Below are 12,603 nucleotides of genomic sequence, written 5' to 3'. Positions count from 1 at the left end.
CCACCAGGCATAAAATGTGAGGTTCTTGACCATGTTTCTAATTCTAGGAAAAGGGCCAGTAGAGAGAATTCTGTTCAATATGCTGTGGGGAAAAATGAGATCATCTATTAAAATACCACTACATGGAAGATGTATTATAAAATTGTACAACTGAACCCTATATAATAATTTTATTCACTAGTGTCACCCTAATAAATTCAATTTTAAAATTTCAAGCAAAGATGAATGCACGATAGAAAAATCTTTATGACCATGAACTAAGCAGAGAGTTTTTAGAAACAACACCAAAGCACACTTGATAAAGGAAAAGATTGCTAGACTTCATCAGAATTTAAAACTTCTGCTCTTTGAAAGACATGAAGAAAATGAAAAGCTGAACAAAATGTTTGTAAGTCATGTACCTTTTAAAGGATTTATTCAAAATATATAAAGAGTCCCAGTGGGTTTGGCTCAGTGAATAGAGTGTATGTCTGTGGACTGAAGGGTCCCAGCTGTGATTGTGGCCAAGGGCCCATTCCTCGGTTGCAGGTTCCCAGCCCTGTTCGTGGTATGTACAGGAGGCAACCAATCAATGTGTCTCTCTCACATCGATGTTTCTCTGTCTCTCCCTCTTTCTTCCACTCTCTTTAAAAATCATTGGAAAAATATCCTCTAGTGAGGATAAACAAAACAAACAAAAACTAAAAACAAAAACAAAAACAAAAAAACCCTCCCAAAAAATAGAAATAACTCTCAAACTAAATAATTTTTTTAAAATCACAATAAAACATGAGCAAAATATTTGAACAGACACGTCACCAAGAAGATACTCAGAGCCCTGACTGGTGTGGCTCATTTGGTTGCTGGCTTGATTCTAGGTCAGGGCTCAATCACTGGGGAGGGATAGGGATCATGCAGGAGGCAGCCGAGGCAGCCAATGTTTCTCTCTCTCTCCCTCATCTTTCCTCCCTCTCCAAACTCAATAAAAATATTTTTTAAAAGCATATGAAAAATTGTTCAACGTTATTTGTCGTTAGGGAAATGCAGATTGAAACCACAATAATATACATACCTATTAGGATGGTTATAATTTAAAAGCCTGACCATATCAGATGTTGGCAAGGATGTGGGAGAACTGAAACTTTCATACTGCTGGTGGAAAGGTAAAATGGTACAACTACTTTGGAAAACACTTTGGCGGTTACTTAAAAAGTTAAACATACACCTACCAAATAAGCCAGCCATTTTACTCCTACATAGTTATTCTGCACACAAATGTTTACAGAAGCTTTATTTGTAAAACCACTCAAATGTCCATCACCAAGTGAGTGAATAAACAAAAAATCAGTTATATCCATACATAGGCATATGACTGAGCTATAAGAAGGAATGAACTATTAAAAAACACTATAACATGGGTGAATCCTAACATAATTATGCAGAGTGAAAGAAGCTAGACTCAAAAGTGTACATACTGTATGATCCATTTATATAAAATTCTAGAAAATTCAAGCTAATCTATTGTAAAGGAAAGCAGGAATGGGGGGAAAGGATAAAGCATAAGAAAACTTTTGGGATTGATGGATATGTTCATTATCTTCATTGTGATGCTAGTTTCACAGGTCAAACTCGTCAAATTGCACACTTTATATGTACTTTATTTTACATCTATTCATCTTCAACAAAGCTAATTAAAAGATTTTAAGGCAGCATATAGAGTTCTGACTTCTGTTTTTTTAAAGAAACTTATGATATCTTATTGTTTCTATCTTTTAAATACATAAAACACCCCCATTCTTTTTTATAGCTACTTAGGATTCTATTATACACATGCAATGTAATTTGATTTTACAATTCTCCTACTGATGTCAATTTACAAACAATGCATTGAAAAACTCATACAAACTTGTTTCTGTCATATACAGGCATTTTTACAGGATATATTTCTAGAAGCAAAAATGTTAGGTCAGAAAGAAATACATTTACAATTCTGATTGTTATTGCCAAATTGAACAGTTTTCAATGCAGGAAACAGAACCATCCTGGGCATTTTAAACAGGAAGGCACTTGTGGGGAATTTGAAGCTTCCAAAGTCATTGGGAGAGTTAAAGGAATAGGATGAAGGGATCCAAGTTGAGCCTCCAGAATGTATCCGGCCATGATACAGAACTGATTCACTAGGGGAGCTTTTACTTCTGGGGTCATCGCTGAGCCATGCTGGAAGCCTGAGGCCACCACCACGACCTTTCACACCTGGGAAACCGACAAAGATCTCATAACACCATTCAGGAATACGTCAGATTATGAAGCTACTACCACCACCACCACTCCATATCCTGCTGTATAGCAAAAGGTTTCTCACAATATTGCAACATTCAAGAACCTCAAGAAGATGCCTGTGCCTCACTTCTCTTCTCAACTCATGTGGAAAACATAAAGTTGAGGAAATATAATTGGTTTCCAGAACTCTTGCTATATGAAAAAGTCTGGTAAATGTATTTATTTCCACCCTCTCTAGGAAGGTAAATTGACAAAATACAGACTATGTAGTTCACCATCCTGGGTGGTTGTTCCAATATATGCCCCTACATGTAAAAACACTTGCTTCCTAATTCTTACCAATAATATCTAGAACATAGCACAATGCTTTATGAAATTAAAAAAAAAATCTTCCTCAGATGTGGTTCAGTTGGTTGGAGCATTGTCCCATGCACTGGGAAGTCATGGGTCCAATTCCTGGTCAGGGCACATTCCTAAGTTTCAAGTTTGGTCCTGGTTGGGGTGCCGAAGGGAGGCAGGCAATCAATGTATTTCTCTCATATTGATGTTTCTCACTCTTCTATCCCATCCCCACCTTCCTCCTTTCTCTAAAATCAATTTTTAAAAAATCTTTCTTAATCAAATAGGTTTAAAAACTAGCGTCTCAGAGTAGTCTTACTTTGTACAGTGAAGTTGAATTTTTTTTCAGCTTGAATAATTAATATTCATTTTTGTAAAAATTCTATAGTTTTGGATCTTTTCCCTTTTGTACTACTGAACTTTTATTGAATTATAGGAGGGTTTTTTTTGTTTTTTTTTTACATATTAAGCAATACATAATATAATTTGCAAATTATTTTCCCAAATTGGTCATTTTTGTTTATTTTATGGTTTTTGCCATGAAGAACTTATTTAACATAGTGATATAATTTATCATTATAATTTTATAGTGAAAACTTTTTTTGTTTCTGGATTTTATATTGAATTTAGAAAAGCCTTCACACCACACTAAAATCTTTTACGATTCTCCAATGATTTCTTCAAGTACTTTAAACATTTTAGTTTTCATACTTTAAACTGGATTTTATTTTGGTATAAGATATGCATCCAACTTTATTTTTTTCCTGGAAAAAGCTACCTAGGTATCCTAACACCTTTCAATGAGTAAGACATATTTCCCCCCACTGAACTGAAATGTCATCTTAATCTTGTACTAAATTTCCATATCTGGGTCTATTTTTGACCTTTTAATTGAGTTCTAATGATCTGTTTAGCCATATGCTAGGACAAAACTATTTTAATTACTAGAGTTCTCTATTTTGATACTTCGTAAGACTAGTCTACCCTCATTGCTTTTTGAGAGCTTTCCTGGCCAGTCCTGCCTCTCAAGGAACTTTGGAATCAGCTTTCTAGTTTTGAAAAAGCCTGATATTTTTATTGGGGTCACATTGCATTGATAGATTATTTTACATCAATCTCCTCCACTTCTAAAGTCTCTAAATACTCTAATTCTCCCTCTCAATTTTAAAGGTCCTCAAGGACATGAATTTATACTAGTATATTTTGTGTACCTTTTAGAGCACCAGTAAAATGCTTTGCATTGAATGACTCGTGATTAACCCCTACCATGAAAATAGAAACACAAAGTGCCTGCTAAGTTCTAAATCTGTCCAGTTCATTTATTCACCACTTTGTCAGCTCCCACTAATTTTCTTCTAAAGAGACTAATCAATTCTGCCCATTCATAGCATCTAATTCGTTTCTCCTCTCACACTGATATCTTTTAAAGTATCACTCATATATTTTACAACAAAGTAGGCATTTAGTTCATAAGCTTTTTCATTAGATTTACATATGAGGTTGCAGGGAAAATTAAAATGTTTTAGTCTCAGGTTTGCTTAACAGTCTTGGTGATACTCATACATTGTTCATAGCAGTTTTCCTAAATCTATGTATGATTTTATTTTATTTTTTATTTTTTTATTTTTATTTTTTAAATATATTTTATTGATTTTTGTACTGAGAGGAAGGGAGAGAGATAGAGAGTTAGAAAAATCGATGAGAGAGAGTCATCGATCAGCTGCCTCTTGCACACCCCCTACTGGGGATATGCCCGCAACCAAGGCACATGCCCTTGACAGGAATCGAACCTGGGACCCTTCAGTCCCCAAGCCGACGCTCTATCCATTGAGCCAAACCGATCTTGGCTGTATGATTTTATTTTAAAAATACACACATTAAGTATAATGTGAGGAGAAAGCCACATAAAACATGTTTACATGTGTGAAACAGATTACTATGTAAGAAAATTAGTCTTCTTACATTACGATATTATGTTAAAATATTTCCAAACCACACCAGTTACATTCTTCCAACTACATAGAAAGAATAATTCAGTCATGTGTTCATCTTAAAAATACTACACCAAATCAAAAGTTTCATGTGATAAAACATACGTTTCTTCCTCAGGCCTTTTACAAGCATGGCAAAAATTCTAACTTCTAAGTTAAACTTTCTAAAGTGAAGTTAGGTTATTAACAATTGTGTGCTAGAAGTGAAAGAAGATGAAAATTCAGGAAAGTACAAATAAAAAGCAGCTCTTTAAACTGCCCAGAAAAATGGTCAAATATTTATAGATTTTCCTCACAGGGCCAGAAGACACTGTTCCCTAGCTTAACTTGAGCACTAGTCTCAAATCTCATGAGAAGGTTCTTTTACTGCTTCAGTAACTAATTCTTCTTTTGCCTTTATATCCCTGGATTGTACATTGACTATTTACATACCACACTCCCAACTCTCAAAAAATGAGGCATAAAAATTTCAAATGTGCTAATATTTTAAAATTACCACCAAAGATCAACAAAGGCAGATAACTGAGATTTAAAGATCTAACCCAGTGGTCCACAAACTGTGGCTTGTGAGCCACATGAGGCTCTTTGGCCCCTTGAGTGTGGCTCTTCCACAAAATACCACGTGTAGGTGCGCATGTACAGTGCGATTGAAACTTCGTGGCCCATGCACAGAAGTCGGTTTTCAGCTCTCAAAAGAAATTTCAATTGTTGTACTGTTGATATTTGGCTGTGTTGACTAATGAGTTTGCTGACCACTGGTCTAACCAATGAGTTCATAACAATAGGATGTGAATCCTGACCACAATACTCAAATTAAAACAGTGCAATTACTTTTTTATTATTAATTTGGATTAACAGATTCATCAGTGTTAAGTGATAACAGGAGATTATGAGTTAAGATTATATTTTGCCTCTTTTCCTGTCCATTCACTGTTTCCCATTTGGGGTGCCCCATCAGGCACCTGCAAAAGTTCCTTTTAGCATTTCTTGGTATATATATTAAAATGGCATAAAAATTCATTTGAGTCAATATAAATGTAATGATTTGCTTTTAATATCCCATTAAGTATATTGCAAAGCAACCAAAAAGCAAAAACAAAATAGCAAAATTATCTTGAAAAATTGAAGGAGCTAAAAACATATACATTTTTCTAAACATTTTTGTTCAAGATTAAGAATTTTAAGAAACTAACTTCTACCCAGTTTTCAACACTAGGACAAAAATGGTGAACTTTCAGCTCAAGTTTTCTACCTCAACTGTTTCCAAAAGATAACAGGCAGTGCTTAATCATATTAAAAGACAAAACAAAAAAAACAGAAAGCAAAGATGGTAGGGGAATTCAGGACAGCATTAGCAAAAATTGTACATATGGAAAATTTGGAATTTATCATACAAATGCCAGGTAGCTAGAAGTGTCTGCACAATTTATTGATGAAAGAGAAAGGCAAATGGAGAGGGGAGGGCTGACTCTGAAAAAGTCAACCTTCCCTAATGATGTTAAAACTGACTTAAAAATAATGTCAACATTAGACATTATTAGGCTAAGGATATCCCTAAACTTCCTCATCATTAAACTAGAGGCCCAGTGCATGAAATTCGTGCACTGGGGGAAGGGTTGGGGGGAGGTCCCTCAGCCTGGCCTGTGCCCTCTCGCAGTCTGGGACCCCTCGCTTCTTACCTCCCCCTACAGCGGAGGCGGAAGAGGCTCCTGCCACCACTGCTGTGCTCGCCAGCTGTGAGCCCAGCTTCTGACTGAGTGGCGCTCCCCCTGTGGGAGCGCTATGACCACCAGGGGACAGCTCTTGCATTGACCAATCACCCCCTGGGGGTCAGTGCACATCATAGCAACCAGTTGTTCTGCTATTCAGTCGATTTGCATATTAGGGTTTTATTATATAGAATGCAAGCTGCCCCTCTCTCCCTTTTTTTTAAAAAGCAGTGCTTGGCTTTGAGGTGCCTTTTTTTGTTTAGTACCACTTCAAATATTATGATTCTTCGACAATATGTGTGTTTTTTTTAAAAAATATATTTTATACAGAGTGGAAGAGAGAGGAATAGAGAGTTAGAAACATCGATGAGAGAGAATCATCGATCAGCTGCCTCTTGCACATCCCCTGGTTGGGGATGTGCCCGCAACCAAGGTACATGCCCTTGACCGGAATTGAACCTGGGACTTTCAGTCTGCAGACCAACACTCTACTACTGAGCCAAACCGGTTTCGGCGACAATATATGCTTTAACAAGAGGTCTGGTACACAAAATTCGTACACAGGTGGGGAGGTGGGTTCCCTCAGCCCAGCCTGCACCCTCTCCAATCTAGGACTCCTTGGGCATTGTCTGACTACCGGTACCGGTCCCAGGGATTGGGCCTAAACTGGCAGTTGGACATCCCTCTCGCAATCCAGGACTGCTGGCTCCTAACTGCTCACCTACTTGATCACCCCTAACTGCCTCTGCCTGCTGCCCTGATCATTCCTAACTGCCCCTCTCCCCCACCAGCCTGGTCCCCCCCTAACTGCCTCCCCTCCAGCCTGGTTGCCCCTTACTGCCCCCCCCCCCCCGTCAGCCTGTTTGCCCCCAACTGCCCTCCCCCCACTGGCCTAGTCACCTCCAACTCCCCCCGAGCTGGCTTGGTAGCCCCCCTGCCAGCCTGGTTGCCCCTAACTGCCCCCCCCACCTGCAGCCTGGTCACCCCCAACTGCCCCCTCCATGCAGCCTGCCATTCGGTCGTCCATCTGGTTGTTTCGGTCATGACGGCCCCTGACTTTTTACATATTAGGATGGCTATTTTTGGATTCTTGGCTTTTAATATTCTGAATCACAAACCAATTTTTCTTTAACTATACCCACCAGCACTCACTATCAATAAAACAGGACAAACAGAAGTCATTTATCAAACTGAGTAAAGCTCTCAAACAACACCGTACCTTAAGCTTTAACACTTAGTTCTGCATTTAAAGAACACCCTCCCACTTTTATGAATCATACCATGGCAAACAGCCCACAGATTGTTTTTATAAGAAATGCTTTTATGGCACACAGTGATAACTGTATAAATAATTCTTCATCATGTAATCCTTTAAATTTTTTATTTATTTTTTTTCAGAAGAGGCAGCAGTATCCTAAAGTCTGGCAAAGTAGTGAACCAAAATGTTGAGAAATCAAGACTATCAAATGTCACCCTCAAGGCCACATATCAAAGAGAAGTACTCAGTAAATTAAATGCCATATCTCACCATCTTCATTCAAGTTCAACCAAAATTATGTCCTTCATAAGTGATTTTCTTGTGCCACTACCATTGGCCATTTTTTAAAAAATTTTGAAGGGAAGAACTACTCATGCCAGCACTTCTTCAGTTAAAGAACATTTTCAGGTTTAAAAACATCAATATAGGATTCATGGAGGGGAGTTTATATTCCATATAGCTTTGGTGCAAAATAATCCTGTCACCCTGGAGACAGCCAAAAATTTTGTATTTCCCTTACAGGCTTTTACCTGAAGAACTGTCACTATATCATGGAAATTATTCACCTTTTATGAAATAGTGAAGATAAATTAATGCAGATAAATAGAAGTTATTCCTTGATAACTGGCTCATAGAATCATTTTTAAAAACTGATGTCATTCATTTTCTCCCCAAAAGGGTCTAGAAGGGTCCTGGATGTTACCTTTGATAATATACTATAATTAAAAATATATTAAAGCTTATTGAAAAGATTAGCAGAAAATTTAGACAATCATTAAGCTATCTTTCTGGTCTATCTTCAATATCAGGTAGGAAAAAGAGGACCTATACTCCCAATTTGGAAAGTATATTTCACAAATTACACTTAGTTACACTCTCCAAATAGGCCTACTATGACTCATTAATGAATTGTTTCCTAGGTTACTGTCTGGTGACAAGACAAAGAAAATATCTGTCAAGAGCAAAAATAAAAAATAATTGCTTTTTAAAATGCATTTTTCCTAGGTTAAAAAAAAAAAAAAAGCAGCTGTCTAAATAAGCATAAGGCATCTGTTTCCTGCACTGTTACCACAAAATTTGGAAAAGCAATTTGGGCTTGAGGATCATTTAATTGCCCCCTTGAAGCTAGAAAACAAGTTATTCTATTTTAATCTGGCTTGGAAATTATTTGCAAGACTCAAATCATCTGTGCAGCTTTACCTCAACTTTTACTATCAGCTTCAACTACTGTCATTCTAATTCTCTCCTTAGTTTCACTGGTACATTTCTGATCAAATACAGAATGTAAACATTCCTGGTTTGTTGACCTCATATCCACAGATAAAGTACTCACATGCTGGAGTATGGGCAATAGCTCCCTAATTTTAAGCTCTAACGCTAAAGGACACTGGGCACACAGCAGAGACTCAATAAGTGAAATTGACAGAACAGTCATGATAAGCAGAATGTGTTTTACATTTTTTTCAATGACCACTGGAAAATTAACAAAATCATGGAAAGTTGTGCTTCAAAATGCAGAGTCATTTCCATTAAAAATCAAATATGAATGAATTTGAATAATCGTTATTCTGGGGCACACACATTTAACTTTATGTCATGGCACTATGCTAAACTATTGCTTTGAGAGTGCAGAGAAGTATCTGAAGTAATTGTTGGGGACACTGCAATGCCCTCAAGTAGACAGTATGCCAAGAGAATGAATGAGTCCAACCCAAAATTACCTGGGTATGGAGCTTGGACTTGCACACTCCTCTTTCTCAGCCGTATTTCCACAGGGAATAGAAACCAATAATTCAAACTTACTTTCCCAGAGTGCTATGGTTACTCTTTAAGCTTAATTTATCAAAATATACTAGTAAAACATCTTAAAAATCAGTTAACTTCTAAGTTTAAGAACTGTCAACACTGATTTAACTTTTGTTAAGGAGGGACTCTGGTTTGTTATTGATAAATTGGTTGTTGATTGAGGATGGAATCTGACATAGGGTAAAAGTTGCTTTCAGTGAACTGAAACATATAAAGGTCAAATATTAAAAAAAAATTATATATCATAGGGATACAAACACACCCTAAGTTGTTAACAATGGGTACCTCTAAAGAGATATGTAGGATGGTAGGGAAAGGAAGATCTCAAAAGGAACTTAAATTTTTTTCACGCTAAGGCACAGATCAAATGAAAGTTTAAATTTTTGGTAGCATGAAGTCTTGTGTGACATAATTACTTGAAGTTGTATGAAGACTTTAATTTATCCTGTACTTTTTCCCTATCAATTATACTTCCCCCTTCCCTCAAATAAAAACCTAAAGAATCTGAACTCCTGAATTTTTTAGTATATTAATCAGTCAAAAGTGGTCCAAAAATAATGTACTTCAAATTAATTGTAAGCAGATGCCATTCTCATTTCCTGATTTACACATTTAAGGGAGACTGATTCTAAATAAGCACTAGTTTGCATTAAAAATTTATGATTTTAGCCGAAATCAGTTTGGCTCAGTGGATAGAGCATCGGCCTGTGGACTGAAAGGTCCCAGTCAAGGGTATGTACGTTGGTTGTGGGCACATCCCCAGTGGGGCGTGTGCAGGAGGCGGCTGATCGATGTTTCTCTCATCAATGTCTCTCTTTATCCCTCTTCCTTCCTCTCTGTAAAAGATCAATAAATTTTAGAAAATAAATTTATGATTCTAATTAAGTCCACCAAATCAACCAGGTATCTTTTTGGAAGTTATTAAAAAAGGCAAAATATTCCCAAAGAGATATGGGAGAAAATAAAATGAATGTCTGTTATACTGACATCAGAGGCCCAGGGCATGACATTCAAGCGGGGAGGGGAGAGGGAGGCTGTGTGTGTTGTTTCGGTCATGACGGCCTGCGCTCTTGACCTGTCCAGGAGCCCTCAGGGGATGTCTGATGACTGTTCCCATGGGGAGTGGGCTTAAGCCAGTCAGGTGCTCCGACGGAGGCGGGAGGCCCCCCCGCCACTGCTGCTGTGCTCCCCAGCCATCAGCCTGGCTTGAGGCTAAGTGGCACTCTGACCACCAGAGGGCAGCTCCTGCATTGAGCATCTACCCCCTGGTGGCCAGTGCACATCATAGCGAATGGTCATTCTGCTGTTTGATTGATCTGTATATTAGCCTTTTGTTATATAAGAGCTCCTAGGCATGCTAAGAAAAAAATCAAGTAGCAAAACATATGCATAGTAAGAACAATTCATGTAAAAATTGTAAGCCCAACAATAATTGAATAGTATGTATTAGGGAGCAAGGGTGACCATTTGGGAGGGGAGTTCTTAAGGGACACTTTCACAATATCTATATTTTTATTGAAGAACTTCACATTTCTAGGAAGTACTACATATAATGACTTCCTTAAAATAGCTTGCTACTAAATACCACTGCTATTTTTCAATATTATCATATTTTATCCCTCATTGCTTTACACAAGTTCAAATGTAAGAAAATCATTAGCTTTTTCTTGAGCATCTAATAATGAAGAGATGATACAGCTGCCAGGAAGTATCAAAATCAAGGTAAGAACTGATACAGTGGGAATAAAGGTCTTTTAAGTAGGCAAGCCCATCTTCTGGTATTAATGTGATGCATTTGGAAATATGTGCAGGCTTCTGAAGGGGGTAAGATGCTTTCTTGCTGGGTGTAACATTAACTTGCAATGCTCATTTGTATACTGCACAGAAAATGTTGCAATAGAAAAGTTAATATTCAAAAGTACACTCAGCTTCTCAGAAAAGAGATAATACAGATGTCCTCCAAAATGTATACACACTTTAACAGCTGATAAGTCACTTAGTTTTCACTCCTTTTCAGGCTTAAGTGATTTGAAATAATGGGTGAAGGCAGACTAAGCTTTAAAAAAAATGTATCCTAATGTGCCACTATACTTTTTTTAATGAAAGTTTACGGTACAAAACCGACAACAGTAGATGAGTTGAGGGCACACAAGTACCAAACAAAATAATTCTTAATGTTTGCAATTCCATTTCTTTGCATTAGCAGCAATGAACAGTCATCAGTTTGAAAATATGCATTGACAAAAAAAATTATTTCTGTAGATTCTTTAAAATTCTGAAAAAAAAACACACCCTGTTATGTTAAACACTGACTTCATAATCATTCAAAGTATGTATGCATATTTGAGAAACCCTGTATATATACCCCAGGTAGCACAAGTAGTGCTAAATGTCTATGAAGATATTAAAGTGGTATTTTTTTAGAAGTGAAGCATTTTTGCTTGATATTGGAAACTCAAGAATATTGGTATTTTTTTATGACATATGATTAGTACTATTTACATTTAGGAAAATTTTCTCTGGTTGTGATTAATCCGTTTTCTTAAAAAGAAAAAAAAACAAACATCAAAATCAGACAGATGAATCATGAATTTTGGCCCACAACACCAAATACATTACTGTTTTAGTTGATTATAAATTACAGAACATAATAGAATCAGTGACTATTAGAAAATCAAGTAAATGTGTATGTTCAATGAATCTCAGCTTTTAATTATGAAAATCTAGGTAATGCATTTTGGTATTTAGAAAAGAATACTTAAGAATCTATTCAAAGGATAACATGGACACAGACACAAAGGGGAGAGGGGGGAAGAAGGCATGTGCCGGTGATAGGGGATGCCGGGGGAAGGTCAATGGGGGAAAAAGGAGACATATGTACCACTATTTGTAATAAACAATAAAAAAATAAAGCAAATCAATGTGAAAAATTTTGATGAAATGTAAGGGGGGAAAAAAGAATCTATTCCGTCTCTGTACCTTTAGACATTATTGTTAAACTACTGCTGGTCACTACTATCTACACTTTTGCAAAAGATCCCAACATCTTACAACTTCCAATTAAGTATTCCCTCTTTGTCACATTGTTTCTATAAAGAACCTATGAAAATTATAATGGCAAACAGAAATTAAATTTGAAAAGTAAAAGGCACAGATCAAACCACTTCTAGAGATAAATGGTAATTACAAGGGGAAATTGTTATCTGGACAATGAATGGTTATCTGGAAAATGATCTGGACT

The sequence above is a fragment of the Pipistrellus kuhlii genome, unplaced genomic scaffold, assembly GCF_014108245.1.
Source record: "Pipistrellus kuhlii isolate mPipKuh1 unplaced genomic scaffold, mPipKuh1.p scaffold_m20_p_3, whole genome shotgun sequence".
In the NCBI taxonomy this organism is placed as follows: Eukaryota; Metazoa; Chordata; class Mammalia; order Chiroptera; family Vespertilionidae; genus Pipistrellus; species Pipistrellus kuhlii.
Note: the sequence above shows the minus strand (reverse complement) of the source record.